We start from the raw sequence: 18,096 nt of genomic DNA, 5'->3' as shown, positions 1-18,096 counted from the left end.
GATAAATATTGGTATCTAGATACAGAGGCAACAAACAATATTATCGCTAGTGATGAAAATCTGGAGAACAAGCAAACGTACTCAGGCCCCGAATCCATAATGGTTGGAAACGGTAAGTGCCTCCCTATTTATCACGTAGGGAACTTACTGGTTAATATTCAAGGGACTGATTTTATTATGAAAAATAGCTGACAATCTGATTTTTGTGATCATTCTACATCTGACAACGATTGCATTTTTTAATTTACTCTGTCTGAATTTGTGATCAAGGACCACAAAACAGGAACAGTACTTCTTCGAGGACCGAAAACTAGTATTGGTCTTTACCCGCTTCAAGTAAAGACTAGATCTAGTGATAACATCAAGAAGGTGTGTGTGGCTCAACAAACAAAGAAGGTTCAAGGGTCATATGAGGAATGGATAAGCAGCCATATTCCGTTACTAAAAGAACATAGTTTCTTTGCTTAGTGCTCTCAGTTACATCTCAATAAGCATCCCTATTCCAAAGAAGGTGTGTGAACATTGTCTAATTGGAAAGGGGCATAAGTTGCCGTTTCCCTTGTCGTCTCTTCATGCTGCTAAACCTCTTGAACTCCTTCACATGGTTGTTTGGGGAGCAGCCTTGGTGGAGTGCAAAGATGGTTTTAAGTACTTTCTATTTATCGTTGACAACTATTCCTGATTTACCTGGATGTTTCCATTGAAAAATAAAAGTGACGTATATTAGTGTTTCATCAATTTCAAAACTCTTGTCGAAAACCAGTTGGTAACCACCATCAAAACTGTTAAATCAGACAATGGAGGGGAATTTTGCAATAAAATTCTTGAAAACGAGTTGGAAAACCAGGGAATTGTGCACCATTTTTTATGCCCCTATACACCCAAACAAAACGGGATTGTAGAAAGAAAAAATTGGCATGTAGTTGAAATAAGATTAAGTATGCTTCATGATGCTCAACTTCACCATCCGTTTTGGGTGGAAGTCTTTTGAATGGTGGTCTATATAATCAATCGGCTACCTACTCTCATACTAGATTAGAAATCTCCGTTTTGAATGATATTCAATCAAGTTCCCAATTATAGCTTTCTTCGAGTATTTGGATCCAAGTGCTACCCATTATTGACATTGAGTAATGACAACAAGCTTCAACCAAAGACAACTCCATGCATTTTTATTGGATACGGGAGTCAACACAAAGGATATGTATGTCTAGATCCCAAATCAAGGCGAGCGTTAATCTCTCGACATGTTATTTTTGACGAGCAGTCTAGAGGCTTCAGCAACACCAGTGATGTATCGTTTCAAGAGGCTGAACTTGAACAGTGGGCATCAAAATTTCATTATCCTTTTAATACTGAGTTCAATACAACAGACCCAGGGCAAACCACACTAAGCGACTCTCATACAAAAAGTGTCGTCATCCCTCCAGCAATCAATATAGAGGGCCAACCAGGTGAGGCTCAGACCGAAGCAATCCAAACTCAATCAGACATACCACATATTGCTGCCATTCCAGATCAACCGTCCACAAGTGGAAGCCAAGACATCATCACCCTGCTTGACAGTCATTAAGACGCCCGCATAGAATGGTCACCCATTCTATAACAGGTGTGTCATCTCATTCACATCAAATGGTCACTTGTTCTATGTCAGGTTCTCTCAAACACAAGACATTCTCCGCTCAAACAAAGATGGGAGTCAAACAGGAGCCAGCCACATTCAAGGAAGCCAGCAGCATTACTCACTGGATTAATGCTATGCAACAGTAAATACATGCATTGCATAAAATTAAACCTGGAGTCTAGTACCACGACGGCCATAATATAATATTATTGATACTAAATGGATATACAAGCTTAAATGCACTGCTGATGGTTCCATTTCAAGGTACAAGGCACATCTGGTTGCTCGAGGATTCTAACAAGAAGCCAGGATAGACTATTTGGAGACTTTCAGTCCCACGGTTAAGCCCACTACAATTTACGTCATTCTCACCATCATTGTACAACATGCACGGTCTCTTCGCCAGCTCGACTTTGATAATGCATTCCTAAATGACTTTCTTAATGAAGACATTTACATCACCCAGCCAGAAGGGTTTGAATATCCGAGTCTTTTGTCTCACATTTGCAAACTCAACAAACCGTTGTACGGATTGAAGCAGGCCCCTCGAGCTTGGTATGAACGCCTGAGTATCTTTCTTAGCGACATTGGATTTCAGGTATCTCAATTAGATGTGTCTCTCTTTATTTTCTGCCAACAATGTGAAAAGATATATATCTTAGCTTATGTTGATGATATTATTATCACCGGATCATTCGATACACTCATATATATAACTTTTGCCAAACATCGGCCATCATTTTCAGTCAAGAACTTGGGTGATTTATCATATTTTCTTGGCATAGAGGTGATTCGGCATCCCAACTATTTGGTTCTTTGGCAAGGAGCTTATCTTAACAATGTATTACAAAAAGCTAACATGACCAATGCCAAGCCTGCCCAAACACCTATGTCAACTGTCCATGTTTAGGGGTTTAGCACTCCATTCTCGGATCCTAGTCTCTAACGGAGCGTGGTGGGAGCATTACAATATCTCACCCTCACACGTCTGGATGTAGCATTTGCAGTAAATCGAACATGTAAATACATGGATTAACCCTTAGAATGCCATTGGAGGCTCATAAAGCAAATTCTCAGATATTTACAGGGCACAAGCCAGCTTGGACTACGCATTCAAAAATCAGATCATCTTCACTTAATTGCATTTGTCAACACTGATTGGGCTGGACGTATTGAAGACAGAAAAACAACAGGTGGATGTGTAACGTTCTTGGGTAATAATCTTATCTCCTGGGCATCTAAAAAGCAACAACCGTGACTCGTTCAAGTACAGAAGCTGAATATAATTCTCTCGCATGTGCTGCTGCAGGAATTCTTATGGCTGAAAGCCCTACTAATCAAATTGGGCATATCATGCACTGGAACTCTAATATCGTGGTGTGACAATATAGGTGCATTATACTTAGCAGCGAACCCTGTTCGCTATCCAAGAATATCTCAATCCACTTTGTGCGAAATCACGTATCAAAGGAAAATATCTCAATCAAGTTTATTAGATCATCCGAGCAAATAGCAAATGGACAGACCAAACCTCTTGGATCTACTAAGTTCAAAGAATTTAGAGTCTAGCTGAGCATTATCCCTGCCACCCACAGCTTGAGGGAGCGTGTGAAAGATTTTCCTCGTTGTCAAGGAGAAATTGGTGGAAATTGAACCCACTAAACTTGGCAAAAAGAAAACATCAATGGAGGAGCAACCCAACTAAGGAAAGAAAATTTGAATTCAAACATTCCATTACCTCTCAAACGTTATATCATTGTTGTACTACCATACTTAGTTTACACGTTGTATTTATCCCAAGTCTTGTAGCGGTTTACAATTCATTCTATTGTGTCATCATCTCCTCTCTCTCTCTCTCTTGTTTCTATTATCTTTAATATTTTGTGGCACAATACTCAAATGTCATAAATAGCCTATTTCGTGGCATTTTATTAATGATCCTGAAAACCTTTCATTGATGTTGGAGTTGTGCCGCAGTCGGCACTTACAAAAGCCTCAGCTGGCCATTGAAGGAGCTCTCAGTGGCGTTTTTCCAAAGCTGGTATTAGATTACTATGACAAAAAAAAAACGCCACCGTCTATCTTTTTGATGGCACTGCCTCTACAGCAGAAACTTTCAATAAACATCCTTAGTGGCACATATCTGTATGCCATTATTTACATTTTATGACAGATTACGAATGCCATTGATGGTCTATTAAAGTGTCATTAAAGATCATTATATGCTATTGCATAGACAATTAATTACAAAAGGAGTTCTCTCAGCAAGATAAAGGATCAATGTCATTAAACTAAGATTTTAAGTACATTATAAATGCAATAAACTAATCATAAGATTTAAAACTATTAATCCAACATTTGTACGTCTACCTCAAACTACAATCCAATCCACCATTACAAAATCATCAGCCACCTTTTAATTCTTGTTATGTAAATGTAGGTCATTGTCAATAACCCTCCCTAAGTTGAAAATATCTGTTCTTCAAAGTGCAAGCTATCACCCGAATTGACATTACTGCCACATGTTCGCATCAAATGAAGATGATGTTATGGCGACGTACATCTTTGGGTACTAATGAATTACAAAATTCCAATTAGTACTGGGAGGCAACTCAGAAATTATCTGTACATATTAGAAAGCGAAAAAGAGAACGAATGAAGCTGTCATTAGGACATGAAACTGTCCATATTCTCTAAACATGAATAACTAGGGGGAGAATGAAACCTTACCTCTCCAGTGACTGTGTCCGAGCATGGAGTTCTATTGTCTTTTGCACATGCAAGTAGGAAGGAGCTGTCAAAAGAACACCACGACATTGCAATCACACCTGCAGAAGCACAGTAAACAGCTTGGACCCTTGGGCGAAAAGTGAACAGAATGATGGTATGCCTGTAGGATCTCCAAGCGCAAGCTCCGGTGGAAAAACAATTTGCTCAATGACCTTGTTGGCACTCACAAAGATTTGGTGATCATCAAAGAGGACCGCAATGGATTGAACCCATGTGAAGTGTCCGAACATGCCCGCCACCCGCTGACCAATGAAGTGTTCATTAATGTGTAGGTTGGCTTCAGAGAGCAAACAGAAGTCCTTATCCTTCCTCCCACTGAAGTAGAAGGGGATGCCATCTTCCCCAACAACACGACGGTCTTGGCACTCTCCTCCTGGCCTGTCACAGTCTGCTCAAACAATAAAAGGAATTAAACCAAAAAGATCTCACTAATATACTGAAATTACTCATGAACAAAATGCCACTGAAATTAATTAGTATCTCTCAACAGGTTATCTCAACTGATAAATCATGTACGCATGAAAAAACAAGTTTCAATCCATATATAATTGATTGAAATGGCCCACTCAGTCTGATTTTGTTAAACAATTAAGTTTTAGCAATGGTTTATGTGGCACTTTGTGATGTTAGTCTGCAACATGGAAGAGAGAGCAGGAGTTATAGAGTTTATAACCTTACCCGATTTTTTGTATAGCATCTTTGGCATACCTCAATATAAACTAAAACTAACTATTTCAAATGACAATTTTACCCCAGCACATTTCCTTAGGAACTTTAGAACTTTAAGGAACCGAAAAAATAGTTAGGGAAATGGCCTCACGAGCGGGCTGAAGTAGATAACAGTAATAAAAGCAGCACAATAAGCATTCAAAATTAATAAATGGGACACTTACGGAGACTGCAGGAAAAGAGACCTATACCGGGTGATATCTTCACTGATCATCTCTGAAATCACCGGTATTGTGTCTCTCCCTACAGTCTCCCGTGGTGATGATGCGGTGCCTGGTATAGCCAAATCTATAGCAATAATTTCTTTCCCCGGGGACAGATAGTCAATAACGGTGCCCTCACCACCATTATAGCTTTTAATTAAAAAAACAAAATGCAGCCTTATATATGAAACATGGTAGTAACAAGATAATTAGTTTATGTACTTAAAAAGAAGAAATATAAAAGAATAAAATCTCAACTCCAAAGATAGTACACAATTTGGCATCAACCTGCCAATGACCAACACTAGACGATTTTCAGTTGATTCTTCTAGAAGTAGAAAAAAGTTAAATGAAACACTGACCAGAACAGAAGAAATTTTGTTCTCTTGGTGGCTGCTAAAATAGGATTCTAACATTACTGAATACTACGGGACATACAACAAAAGACAAGTGTACGTTCCTTGCTGCTAGGCACGAGTGTGAAAAGATGGGGAGGAGTAGGAATACCTTAACAACATCCACATTTTCAGGCAACACGAAAAATCAACCTTTTACTTTCACCATATTTGCCTTTGATTTATCTTCTATACTATCCATGTATCCTGCTTATAAAAAAAGGACCAGATATAACCATGATGATAAAGTAGTACAAACCCTTTGACAACTGTATGTGGCATAAAACAATGAAGTGCACAAAATTGGCATGTTAAGAATCCAGAATCAGTAGAATCGTTTGACATCCTGATGATCTAATGGGAGCTGATAAGCTGTTGATAGCAGCCCATCTTGGAGGCATCGTATGGTTGATAACTGTGTATAACCAATCTCACATAATATCATAAGAGATGTTGATCACCATCTCAACGTGCAACACTTTACATCCTTGAGTGCTCTACCTGTGTAGTACAACAAGGTCTTCTTTATCCCAACGTTGCGCCTCGTATCAGCGGCAATTCTGATCAGCTGGTAGGCCCCAGTCGCCTTCCAAGTCCCCTACCTTTACAATTCTATTTGGCTTCCTTCCACTATAGTTCTTCCGATGTCTAGGAACACAGAAGTACCATTACTTTTCTGATATCATCTTCAGGTTCCTTATTAACCAAGTCAACATCATAATCAGAAGAATGGAGAAATTTATCTGTAAAATACAATGAAGACAGGAACCAGGGGCTGCTTTAAAAGTTCCTGGCATCTCCCAAGGGTCATAAGAATCAGTACGAAAAGCCAAGGCATTACCGATGACTAAAACATGTCGGTGGAACTTAGCCATGCATTGCTAACAGTTTTACCGATGTTTTTGTTGATTGTTAATGAAGACGGTGTTGGTAAAAATCATCATCAACATAGTGAAGTTAAGTGTTGGTGTAGCCACCATCACTGACGTGCCAAAACAGGTGGGTAAAATAGATTGTTACCAACATTGATATGTGTTGGTAGTAGTTTCTTTTTACCCACAATGCTGAAAACTTCAGTAAAACTTTATACTGACAATGGTCTCAGATGTCGGTAAATTAATGATGATTCCGTGGACATTGGTAAAACTTTACCAGTGTCTAGATCAATGTTACAATTAATCTTTATCAAATGCAATCTTATGCTTCAGTGAATGTGTCTTAATTTTTTTCCTAATCCGTATAGGACATTTTTTTCAAATTAGAAATACATATATTAACCTGCTTTTATATAGTCTATGTATCAAAAGAAACAGTTAAATGCACATAAACTAAACAAATATATATAACAAAATTTTGAACTTATATTACAATACAACCGATTTGTTATAGTTCAAAGTTTCAAAAGCCATGAACATAAATTGCTTCCAGGGTAATCTCATAACCGAGGTGGAAATAGTGCAAAGTTTAGCAGTGTCGGCAAGTGAACAATGAACATTAAGAAAATATGTTAAAACTTGCTTCTTTAGTGTGGTATAACCTAGAGCCAGTGTAGCTTCCCACTCAATTGAGGAGAGGAGGATTTGTGGCAGGGCAACAACAACTTGCTTTATGTCTGGTTGCAGAATTGGTTCCTCATCAATGCATTGCTTGGCTAGCATACACACACATCCTATAAATGCAAGAAAGAAGCAAAGTGAAAGACCATCACTAGCTGCAATCTTTTTTCACTTGTGACTAGTCAATTCAGTGCCAGAAACTCAGATGCTGCCAGATTGAACAACTAATAAAGAAAAGGTACAATTGACATAGCAACTAACATGGAAAATGTCCCATTGATAAGTCACCAGTTTCACCATCATACTTAAGAAGAATAGCTAGTCCATCGAAATAAATTTTTGCTAAAAATGACAAAATTATGATCGCCCGAAAGAGTCGCATGTTACAGTTACCCAATAGAGACAATGAAAATGTAGAGACCAATTCATAGAACTGTTTTTCATAAAATACTCATAGTCTACCTACACCCACCATGAATGACAGCAGTCCTTTAACTTGTTGTAGTGGAATGATGACAATGGTGCTCGACTCAAAATCTCATATGAGGGACGCAAGAGAGTGAAGAGAAAATTTTGAGAAAGAAACGCCGGTACCAGGGGAAGCAAGAGAAAAGTTGGGAAAAATACCGTAGGAGGAACAAAAAGAAAAAATTGAAGAAGAAAAGGCCAAGGGGGAAGCAAGAAAAAACATTTGGGCAGGATTAACAGGTAATTATTATTGGTCTTCTCTTTTTTAGTGTTCATTCTGGTAAAACTCAGCACTGGTATACAATTATTACCTGCGAAAAAGGTCATGCTATATGTTGCAGACCGTCATTCCATAATGTCTTTAATTCATTAATGAAAGACTACAAGAAAACATCGAACGCTTTTGCCTCAAGAGACTTCGGCCCACAAATCAACAATGCAAGTGTAATATAGGCTGTTTTAAGCACATGCAGGTGGCAAATTATAAACAATTATGACAATAGACCAAACATTGTTTGAGAAACTCAATGTTTGAAAAAGATTGAATCCATTAACTTCTAGACGAAGTCTTGCGTTATTACTATCTGCTGCAAAAGAAGAATGTATTTCATCAAAAGACTTTCAAGCTTTGACATTTGCTGGATGCCTCAAATGACCAACCTGAACACGCCTTTCATCATGCCATGTCTTATTTGAAGCAATCTCACATAACATAAACATCCTGTTCAATCTTGGAATCAATGAAAAATGATGCAAAACACTTGCAGGTGTCTTGTAACCTTTATTGTTCTTAGTTTCATCCTTCCATGTTGAAGCACTATAGATATCACATTGGTACTCAGCATTATCTTTACAAAAACAACATGCAATTGTTTTCACATGCATATATTTTATCATAACTGAGACCCAATTCTCAAATGTTCGTTTGCTATCATAATATGACTTTGGCAATTGTACACCTTGCAGAAAAGCGTCATGAAGAAGTTCAAGTACCATGTCATATGACTTGTTACTCCATCCATTAAGGCACTTTATATGGAATACATGCATAAGAAAAGACCATTTTGTGAATTTCATGCACCCTATATATAATTCTTGGTAAACATCTTTCATTAATTTTTCATATGCACTATCTTCTAAAAGTGGATCTTTGTTTGGTTCATTTTCTTGACTATATATTAAATTATGCTGATATTCCTAATGCGCCTACTATCCGACCTTCCATGACATCCATATTATATTCACTAATCGCATTCTATTGACTTTTTGAAGGTAGTATACTTTCACCATGATAATTCCAATATACGTAATTTGGAGCAAATTCAAAGCATACGGTATGGTTAAATGCATCTTCTACTCAGTGCGACAAAAAGTTGTTGCTCTTCACATATAGACATCTAAGTTTGGCATCAACAATAGAATTATTCGGCAAAGTCAAGAAAATTTTCAATTCCTCTCAAGTACTCAGGGCTTGCACTGATAAATGAAAACATTCATACAAATCAATTAACTAAGCTCACCACCATATAACATAATAGAAACATAAACTGGTTAGATAAAAAATTACCTATTTTGGTGTATCCAACTTCTATCATCCATATAGGCAAAATTATATGGTGATTATATTGCTATCTGAAAGAATAATTAGAAATTACTTACTAACAACTACATCCTTAAAAAACTGACTACAATTATTAAAATGTCACATATCAAACTTATAAAAGCAAAACAACTAACAAATTAGCTTTTAAGTTGTCCATTCATGCTTTTCATGGGTATAGCTCTATGCATAAAGGCTATATATTCATGAAGAAAGACTCACTCAAAATATTGATCTCACATGATGTCGTTTTATGAAGACTTATTCCTTTTTAAAACCGACACCAGGACTACATCTAGCGCAGCCGAACCAGTCATTACTAGTCCAACACCAATCTTTTTACTCACTCAACTCATTGACTCCTAATACTTCATCCTCCTCAAACCTAGCTCAAGTGCCTTTGTCAGTTGTCACCGTTTACTTCTAACTCTCCATCACACTCACCATCGGCCAGCACTGAGAGGAACCTCCACTGCCACCCCTTAGGACTCATCCCATGACCACACAATCACAAGATGATACCCCTATTCCTAAAGTTTATACTTCTGCTCTTTATTCTATTCCTACAGTGTTCTTGTCTGATCTTGTTAAGAAATAACCTTTAAACTCAATCAAGCCAACCAACACCCAAAATGGCATCAAGCAATGGACAGAGAAATGCAAGCTCTCCACAGAACCAGCCTTGGATTCTTGAACCACCATGTGCAGGACAGCATGTAATTGGATGTAAATGGGTGTTCAAGCTTAAGCGGAAGTCAGATGGCAGCACAGAGTGGTACAAGACCAGATCAATCGCGAAGGGATACAGCTAGGTAGAAGGAATCAATTATTTTGACACCTTTAGTCTTGCAGTGAAGCCAACCACCATCCACATCGTTCTGATACAACTTGATGTCAGCAATGTGTTTCGGGGAGTGAGAGGAAACAGTTTCCATGCATCAACCACCTGGCTATGGGAGCAAGGTGCATGATGTCTGCCAATTGCCTAAAGCCCTCTACGAATTGAAGCAAACACCCTGTGCCTGGGACCAATGAGTCAGTGACACGCTTTTCTCTATCGGATATTTTAAAAATTTGGTGACTGATATGTCTTTGTTCAAATTATGGAGACAATTCAATATATCAGTTACACCATCAATTTGCACTAAGAGATCTTGGCGACTTAATCTACTTTATAGACACACTGCACCAGATATGCCTATTGTCAACACCTTGTCACCGGCACTTGAAACATCAAGTGTCGGTAGTTGAAACACTGTTCTGCTTGCTAACTAACAACATCGATGGGCATAAAGTTTACATTTATTTGAACCGCTTGCGACAATTTTTCTTGTTTCATCCATTTCCTCCTATATGTTGCCGTTCAGAAGATTCCTCCAAGGTGAAACCCTAAGGCCCTGTTTGGATGGAGAGAAAGGGAGGGAAAAGGAGGGATTCGACAATCAATCATTTGTTTGGTTGATTAATTAGAAAGGAGGGAAATGAAAGGAAACTAAAAAGTTTGTTTGGTTGCAAAGGGAGGAAAAGGAAAGGAAAATATAATGTAAATCCAATCCCTCCAAAATTGGACGAATTGGGAAAGAAAGAAAACCTCTGCCTCTTTCTACCATTTATGCCCCTCTCAATTTTTAAACATTTTGAATGTTAGGGGTATTATTTTAAAATATTATAAATTCTATCATTTCCTTTCCTTTCTATCCAAACAAGCTTGAACAAACGACTAGCTGGTTAGTGTATGAAGCCTGCCTGCTAGCTTTCTACTAGTTCGTCATCTTCCAAACGCAACGTCTGAACACACAAACATTGGCATTAATTTGATCACCATTTCAGAACGCGTACGCATTGTAGATTAGCAGGGAAATGGCCGTGCAATGTCATGGAAATGTCAATGCAATTCACGATCAGCATTTCTGCAAGTTTGTCAAACCCGCGTATTAAACATATAATTTTCCAAAACGTCATCGTCTTTCAATTTCACCTGCAAGCATGCATGAAATGGCAACTTCAGTTTCCAGGAAAAGGTTAAGAAATTTGTCTGAATTTACGTCCCAATTTCCTCAACGACAAGAAATATTTCAGTTCCAGCACATATAAGATAAAATTGAACATGCCTCTTGGGTATATCTATTCATTGAGGACAGTTTCAGAATGATCTTTATATATGAACATTGATATCATCTTCCCACACATCTGTGGTGGTTTGGCTCTGCTGCTCTCGATCTCTCTCTATGTTTTCTGAATCTTATTCTTCCGTCTCACATAGAGAGAGAGAGAGAGAGCATTGAATCAAGTGAAACATCGAATGGATACTCTAGTGAAAAGAGTTTGGATGCTCAAGTTCATGATAGGGGCTGCCAAACACATGCTTGCTTAATTTCAAAAAGGTTAAAAAGAAAGGAAATTTCTTTTGAAAAAATTGGTTTGTATAGATATCAGAAAAACGAGTAAAATTAAATTTCATGAAGAACCCCATTCAGGCATTCACTGGAACAAAATTCTAAGTCTCCCTCAGATGAGGATGCCATAAAATCCAATTTGGATCCGTTGTCCGATTGAATAAACTCCAAAAACAAAACGAGAGAGAGATATGGAAAAAAAAATTAATATTAGATTAAAAGATGAAATTGGATCTGTATTTAAAAAACACAACCGATTGGATGGGTATCTGAATTTGTATTAAGTTCGAATTTAGTTTCCAATAAATATCTAATATCCAATGTCCACGCTTTTTGAAAGTCGACTATTAACATGAGAATACCCAATGAACAATTAGGGTTCCATTTGAATGGCTATTGAGGTCTCTTCCATGTAATAATTCAAACCTAAATATATGAACATCCAAAAAGATCGTGACAAATTGGTGAAATCAACCTAATTATTTTTCACAATGGCAAATTATGATATAGATATTCGTCCATCAAATTGATAATGCTAGTCTGCCAGATCATAGCAGTTGTGTCAAAATCCGAAGTTTGGTTGAAAGTTAGGGCAACTTGGTCAAAAGTTGGGGGCACCTTGCTTTTTTCATCTCATACACAAGGGTCTGCATGACCAAAATAATTCCGTTTAAAATGTATATTTTTTTATAAAAGTGTAAAATGTATATTTTTTATAAAATTAACCTGTACCCCCTTCTTTTCCCTTGAGTGTATTTTTGAGCATGAAATGACTAAAATGCTTTCGTTTGGAGAAAATAGACATTTTATATGGTAAAAATGAAATGAAGATTATAGACCTGTTTCTTACAAAAATAAAAAATAGTCCTCAACAAAAAAGTGTGTGAATGGTCGAACAGAGGTCCACCTTGCCCTTGGGAGTCGTTTCAGGATCTATGAGCGCTACTGTATCATTCCCAAAATTTTAACACAAACAAAATTAGATCACTTTTGTTAATGTTATATATCAAAAACATTTATATGCGAACGGCAGTATTATAAAAAATAGGCTTTCAAGTGAATTTCCCAGGGCACGAAATTCAGCTGAATTTATTACGAATAGGCAAAAAAACAATAGCGCTACTGTATCATTCCCAAAATTTTAACACAAACAAAATTAGATCACTTTTGTTAATGTTATATATCAAAAACATTTATATGTGAACGGCAGTATTATAAAAAATAGGCTTTCAAGTGAATTTCCCAGGGCAAGAAATTCAGCTGAATTTATTACGAATAGGCTATCATATACACATTTTACAAAAAATTAAAAAACAAAAAAATAATATTAGCAAATAAAATAATATTTAAAGAATATATATGTATATATAAGGGGTGTATAATAGCAATTTATAGAAGCTTTCCATCAAATTTTCGATCCTTATATTTAAACATGTAAATAAACAACCACAATATTTATCCACTTCAATGTATTTGAGGTAGTTTGGGTCATCACATTTTAAAGACTTCCTTCAATTGTTTTACCATTTTTAAAGTAAGGATCTACTCTCGTTAAATCAATATTGTAATTTGTTTTATGAACGAGCTTTTGTAATTGTGAGAGAGAGAGAGTCGATCGGCTGTTCTGCCTGGTAAAGAAGAAATTCAGAGAGAGAGAGAGAGAGAGAGCGTGCGAAGACGAAACGAAATTAGCAGGAAGCCAGAGAGCAAGGAGGGAGAAACTAACGTGAAAGTGAGAGAGCAAGGATGGAGATTGAAACCCGAAATTTACAGGAAGCACTGCGGCACCTTCCCGGCCCTTGTCCTCTCATTCTTTCCCGTCAGACCTCGTTGCTGTCGTGTCGCGGTTAGAGAGAGAGAGAGAGCGTGCGAAGACGAAGAATGAAATAAGCAGGAAGTGGGAGAGCCAGAAAGGAGAAATTAACGTGAATTGAGAGAGCAATGAAAAACGAAATTAAGACGAAGACATCTGCAAGGAAGATCTCGTCCTTTCATTATCTTTTCGCTGCTGAGACCGTCGTCGTCGTGTCGGTAAAAGAGAGGGAGAGGGAGATATCTGCAAGGAAGAAAAGAAAGGAAAGAAATGACCTCATGAAGGAGGTGGTGGCAGACCTTGATCAAGGAAGAGTTGAGGGGAGGATTAGTAGCCGAGAGGAGGCGTCCGATGATGGTGAGACTTGTTAACTAGCCCATTTGCAATTTCCTTGAGGCTGTAACCTTCTTGCGTCTCCATGTCTCTGTTTGTTGCATCGGTCTGAAATTAGCATGTGAATTTATTACGAATAGGCAAAAAAACAATACTATCATATACACATTTTACAAAAAATTCAAAACCAAAAAAACAATATTAGCAAATAAAATAATATTTAAAGAATATATATTATGTATATATAAGTGGTGTATAATAGCAATTTATAGAAGCTTTCCATCAAATTTTCGATCCTTATATTTAAACATGTAAATAAACAACCACAATATTTATCCACTTCAATGTATTTGAAGGTAGTTTGGGGCATCACATTTTAAAGTCTTCCTTCAATTGTTTTACCATTTTTAAAGTAAGGATCTGCTCTCATTAAATCAATATTGTAAGTTGTTTTATGAACGAGCTTTTGCAATTGTGAGAGAGAGAGAGTCGATCGGCTGTTCTGCCCGTTAAAGATGAAATTCAGAGAGAGAGAGAGAGAGAGAGAACGTGCGAGGATGAAACGAAATTAGGAGGAAGCCAGAGAGCAAGGAGGGAGAAACTAACGTGAAAGTGAGAGAGCAAGGATGGAGATTGAAACCCGAAATTTACAGGAAGCACTGCGGCACCTTCCCGGCCCTTGTCCTCCCATTCTTTCCCGTCAGACCTCGTTGCTGTCGTGTCGCGGTTAGAGAGAGAGAGAGAGCGTGCGAAGACGAAGAATGAAATCAGCAGGAAGTGGGAGAGCCAGAAAGGAGAAATTAACGTGAATTGAGAGAGCAATGACGAAGAAGGAAAAACGAAATTAAGACGAAGACATCTGCAAGGAAGACCTCGTCCTCTCATTATCTTTTCGCTGCTGAGACCGTCGTCATCGTGTCGGAGAAAGAGAGGGAGAGGGAGACATCTGCAAGGAAGAAAAGAGAGGAAAGAAATGACCTTCATGAAGGAGGTGGTGGCAGACCTTGATCAAGGAAGAGTTGACGGGAGGATTAGTAGCCGAGAGGAGGCGTCCGATGATGGTGAGACTTGTTAACTAGCCCATTTGCAATTTCCTTGAGGCTGTAACCTTCTTGCGTCGCCATGTCTCTGTTTGTTGCATCGGTCTGAAATTAGCGTGTGATTTTGTCAAAATTGAAGCGCAAACTGGGCTGGAAAGAAGTGTATCATCTCGGAGTAGCAGGATTAAGTATAACCTGCTGATTGGATTTGCACTTATGAATCCTCCTTCCACCAGCCTTTTCACGGCGGGTTCCCCCTCCCATGCCTTGTACATGGGCTTCACTTCTCTTGGCACAGCCGGCTCCCTCTTCCTTTCTTATGCAGGTGGGTAGTGCTTCTAACTTTCTAAATTATTTCATGTGTTCTTCGTTGTTAATTATATGTATCTTCAGTGACAACTTAATTATTTCATTGGCCAGAAGCTCCAGCTAGCTACTTAACCGCCCGATCTACTGCATTCAATCTTTCTTCTCCGATGTACAACCGGAGAAAAAATCAGCAAACTAATTGGTAACATGTTGCAGGTTACAAACTGCAAAGCAATGTTCAGGAAACCCTTCTGCTGGGCTCCACCATGCCCCTTCTTGGAGACCTTTCGATGCTGGGTTTTCAGGCTTCACTACAAGCTGATCTTTTTCCATGCCGACATTGAGGTATTGCTGGAATATTTTGGTGCCTATATACTGGTCCTTTTTTTAAGCAATTGGATGTTTTAAACGATGCAGACCTGGCACTTATCATATACAAATTTGGTATATATATATATATATATATATATGTATATTTCTACCTTTTTGGTCATATCTTGCAGATGGTCAGGCTACATAAGCTGGTCTCCTTCTGTATCCGAACACTTCAACATCCGAGCCCAAGATTCAGGAAAAAGATTCGACCCGATTAGATATAGATTATTTAAAAAGTAGGAGTCTGAGTCTGAATCCAAACTTATTATATGATGGATCTGACCCCTTTAATCCAAACAAATTATTTAATATTAGTGTCTGTCCATTATTTTCCCATTTAGAAATGCATCTCTTCTTTGTTCTGCCCTAAATTTTTTGCAGGCTAGCTATTTTCTGGAGGCCAAAAAAAATAAAGGCATCCTGCATGTGGGTGGCAAAGCTAGCTTTTTATCAACATGGAAATTAATGATGATTTGGAAAATGTCCAACTTTTCCCATGGAAACAAATATGCATGGCGGAGAAATTGGAAGAGTATGATGGTTTCTAGGAAATTTAATGATTGCAGTTCTTATTTCTCTATCATGTGCCACTGGAGAAGACTCGGTGGGAGTGATTTAGGCAGTAATCCTAGTAATCCTGCTCAAACATGTGAAGTTTGACTAGACTATCAACCCAATGTAAAGCTCCGACTCATTAGGGTCTAGGTCCAAAGGGACCAGGCACGGTAAATCCCTTGTTTCCCCCCTTTGCCCTCCGAATCTGTTAACAGGGAACTCATCACTGGGTTCTATTGGTGGGAAAACTAACTACAGCAGTACTTAAAAATAGGTGGAAATGATTAAGAGATGATCATGAAATCAAATATATCACCTGAGCTTGTGCTTTACGGGTTAATATTCAATGATGACAAAATAAAGTAATGCATGAATGATATTGATAGATATCCTTGCTTATATATCTTATACATGGTTTGAATATCCTCCTGTTATAATGTTGTAACATATTGTTGTGTATGTGTGAGTGACATCTTCACACACCTCGTGTGTGAGCCTATCAAATATGTGAAAGCATACTCATGCTTTGAAAATATTATTTTTCAGGTGATTTTGGTGCCCCACAACAATGAGCAAGGAAAATCATGGAAGATCTAACTGTTTTGGTGTGCAAATTTTTATGCAACTGTTATTATATATATATATATATATGGGGTTTGCAACTACATAACTAGTGGTGGGGCCATCAATATGTAAATTATAAGGTTGATTTTTATTGGTATAGACTTCCAGACATGTGTTTGGTTGTGAACTATACTATCAATGAATGTAAACCTGGTCTTTAGATTGATTAGAACCATTAACTGCCTAGGATAGATCACGTCATGTGCTAATACACAATAAATTATCTTTACATGCTTTATGATGGACCAGACCTATGCCAACTACATAGGTCATGTGATTATAAATGTCGTGCTACACCCATGAATGAATGAATATAAAAAAAATTGGGGTACTTTCAGGATGTTACACTTAAGACAACAGAGTATTTTTTGTTTGACCAGTGTTCTAAAACAAAAATTCACCAAACTATCCTGGTCCCCTTGCCCCTTTTTTTTTTTTTGGGGGGGGGGGGGGAGGGGGCGGGGGATGGGGGAAGAGACACGGGGTTGGGGGTGAGGTTATTAGAGCAGTTAAAGAAAGCTATAAATAATTAATAAAAAGAAGTTGATGGTGGCAATGGAAAGATGAAGCTATTGAATGCAAAAATCATATGAATATGAAGAAGAATAGACAAATGCAAGAATGGTCTGTTGTGTTGATAAAGCATCATATAGAAGACAATCATTCTATAAGTAGAGCTCTGATCTAAGCTAGAAAGGAAATGTTAGATCACATAACTTGTTCTGATATGTAATGTGAACACACTTGTCAAATTCAAATGGGTTTATCGAACTTATCTGCACACTTTGGAATCACACAACAGTTATACCTCTTGATGTTTTATTTGTGATAGTACGATAGTTAGTCAATGTTGTCATAGATGTAGGCTGTCTTTAAGTAGAACTACGTAACATGCCATCTCCTCTCTCTCTCTCTCCCTTATTTCTCTCATATATTGCAACATTTAACGATATCAAAGTAAACTATGTCTTCTATATCAGTGCAATCTATGGCTCTTGCTTATTGTATTGAATGATTATTGAAGCTGATTGCAACAATGATAGTTGAAAATATTAATTTCTTGATTTAAGACATTCTCAAATATGTGGATAACCGCATCCATGCCTACCTCTAAAAGTTAAGGATAAAGTATGATTAACTTTGAGTTGAATCAAGGCTACCATCACTAAATTAGTGGTCAGCCAAATTATCCTTCACAATAATCTCAAGAAGTGTGCTTATTCATTGAGAAAGCATTTGTCTCATAGTCGAATTTATAGATTATTCAAGTTGAGCATAATCTCCAA

At 37.7% G+C, this 18,096-nt stretch overlaps 1 long non-coding RNA gene across 1 annotated transcript in view; it reads left to right on the top strand.

The window, feature by feature from the left end:
* The window catches only part of LOC126409257 (uncharacterized), a 100,406-nt gene extending 83,601 nt beyond the window's left edge, over positions 1-16,805 (top strand). The window contains exon 3 of the long non-coding RNA XR_007572163.1: positions 16,733-16,805. This is a non-coding gene — a long non-coding RNA (uncharacterized LOC126409257). The remainder of the gene's footprint in view (positions 1-16,732) is intronic.
* The last annotated feature ends 1,291 nt before the right edge of the window (positions 16,806-18,096 follow it).

Source organism: Nymphaea colorata, unplaced genomic scaffold (assembly GCF_008831285.2).
Source record: "Nymphaea colorata isolate Beijing-Zhang1983 unplaced genomic scaffold, ASM883128v2 scaffold0001, whole genome shotgun sequence".
In the NCBI taxonomy this organism is placed as follows: Eukaryota; Viridiplantae; Streptophyta; class Magnoliopsida; order Nymphaeales; family Nymphaeaceae; genus Nymphaea; species Nymphaea colorata.
Note: the sequence above shows the minus strand (reverse complement) of the source record. Positions and strands in the feature narration are given on the sequence as shown.